We start from the raw sequence: 2,863 nt of genomic DNA on the forward strand, positions 1-2,863 counted from the left end.
TTCACTTCTTTCATTAGTTTCATTAGTTTCATTAGTTCCAATTCCTGTATTTCCTGCATTTCCTGCATTAGTTCGTTCCATCTTGCTTAACTGAACACAGCCCAAGGCGCGTTCCATATTATAGTTACGCTGTGAATATTTTTGGACAATTGTCAGTGTTTTACACCACATTTTTGGTGTTTTACACCATTTTCTTTATTATTATCTTTAATTTAAACAAATATACAACTTCGTGGTTTGGCGTCAGGAACCCAATCCACGGTTTTAAACCTGTTATCAAAAAGACATAGGCCCGAATTCATAGTCGCTTCTCAAATCTTAGATCTCGTCTCCAATCTCAAATTTCAGCTCTCAGGGTACCGATTGTGTATTTATGCGAAGTAGTGAAAATTACAAAAGTGAGAAAGTTTACTAGTTGTCGACTAATAAAATCACAGATATTTTAGTAAATTTTCTCACTTTTGTAATTTTCACTACTTCGCATAAATACACAATCGGTACCCAGGTCTCGAATTTCCAACCTCAAAATTTCAATGCAGGGGCCAATCATGAAATTCAGTGTTTCATGACTAACGGCCGATTTCTTCATACCTCTCGATATAGCTATCCTCTGGATAAATTCCTCTGAGAACCAATAAGGAGAACCAATTTTGGAAGATATCTTCTAGATAAAGTTATCGAAAACTTATGTAGAAGTGAAAAAATTGGCTGTAAGCGAGTCATGGACATAGGAATATAGGGACGGAGCATAGACCCAGAATATAGGCGAGGGGAGTGAAGCCGAAATGCGGGGGGCAGTTGTGCCTATTTTTATTGGCTACGATTGTGCACATGCTCAATAGTGCTTAACCTTTCAGATGGTTGACAGATTTCAAATTATCTTACGCAGCAATTTGGATTACAAGTTATTTGGCAATCGTCAGCAAATAATTAATATAAAAAGAATAAACATAATTAATATAAAAAGAATAAAAGCTATTCTGTTATAATGTTAATTAACACTTAAAATAAATGTTATACATATATATATTTTATAAAAATATTGTATATATTTGTGTTATAAAATCAACATATTCGTTTGTAAGTTAAAAAGAAAAAAAATACAATAAATTTTACAATAGGACACATAAATTAATATAATGTTAATAGTTGCAGTAAATAAAAGATAAAAAAGACAGTAAATACTCTTACGAAAAAGAACTACTGCCAATTATACATATAAATAAAGTCAGTAATATAAATGTTACTGACAATCACATAAAAATATTATTAGGTATTACAGGAATCACTGAGAATATTACTGGCAATTACGCAGAATGCCAGTAATTTTTTTGTACCACTGCCGCACTATATTACTGCCAGTAGTTTTTTTCGTAAAGGTAACTATTATAAGATATATCTGATATATCTGATATATCTGATATATCTGATATATCTCTTATATATATATATATATATTATATTATTATAAATTTACTAATACGTATATTATAATACATATATTATAAAACAACAATATATATTATAAAACAATACAAAATATATATTATAAAACAACAACATATATATTATAAAATAATACTATTTTCCACAAGTTGCGAGTATTATTTTTTGGAAAACTAAATGTGAATACAAATAAAATATCAAATACCTTTTCTAAAACTAGACTACTATTATTTTAAAAAAACACAAATTTATTACCTGTAAAATGTAATTTTCTTATTTCTGTTTGTATTGGTAGTTTGTTTCTAATTTTGATTGTCTGACCTATTGCGACAATTTGGGACACAGCACAGCACCATAATTATTTATTTATATCGTAAATGTATTATGCATTGAATATATGTTAATTTGCGTATCCTTTTCCCCGCTCTCTTTGCTTTCGTACAATTCAAGTATGTCATTGCGCTTGCGCACAACAACAACCAATATTTAGGCACATGTTACCTCGTCGCACCTCCCCGCAGTGGCTTCACCCACGCAACCATATATGTAATACTCCTATATTGCTAGTACGGTGCCGACCTGAAGCTCACCGTTACGGTGCAGACAATATAGTAGCCTCTCTCTCCAGCTGCTTTGTGCGCATGCGGTGAACATTCAAGCACGCTTGCGCATTTCTCTTTCTCGCGTTCTTTCTCTCACATTCCAATGTTTTGTCTCGCTCGCACTCACTTGGTAGATGTGCCTGCGTATAATGACGCTCGACCATCTATGCCCATATTTGGACTTCGTGCGTCTCCCTTTCTCGGGCCTCGTGCCTCTCATTGCGAAGATACGCGACTAGCAATATAGCAGTATTACATATATGCACGCAACTCGATGCTCCGTCCCTATATTCCTATGTCCATGAAGCAAGTAGAGATTATAGACTTTCGGTCCACTGAACCATTTTTGCACTAAACCAAACCAGAGATTATAGATTTTCCTTATTAATAATGGAGATTTATAATAAGTTATAAATACTGGTCTTCAATGAGAGGCCATAACCTTCAATTAAAGAATATATATTTGTATATTCTTTGCTTCTATTTTAAGTTTATTTTTATTTTATATAGTATAATAATTGATGGTATAATTATTTTTATTTTATATGGTAATATTTAATAAAAGTAATGGTTTAGGTTATCAAATTAGCAAAGAAAAGTTCTACACCAAAATTTTCGAAGATTGAAAAAATATTATTATTGTCAATTATGTCATGTTTTTCTTTTTTGTTATAGTACACTTGTTATAGTAGGTTTGGTTTGGTGCAAAAATGGCTTAGTGGAATACTTCTTTCTTCTTCTTTGCTGTTATGGCTCTTGCCCCAGTGAGGTAAGAGCATACGCCAGTCTTTGGTATATATTCTCAGAACGAATGT

Source organism: Pseudomyrmex gracilis, unplaced genomic scaffold, assembly GCF_002006095.1.
Source record: "Pseudomyrmex gracilis isolate BER0280 unplaced genomic scaffold, ASM200609v1 scaffold_229, whole genome shotgun sequence".
NCBI classification, from domain to species: Eukaryota; Metazoa; Arthropoda; class Insecta; order Hymenoptera; family Formicidae; genus Pseudomyrmex; species Pseudomyrmex gracilis.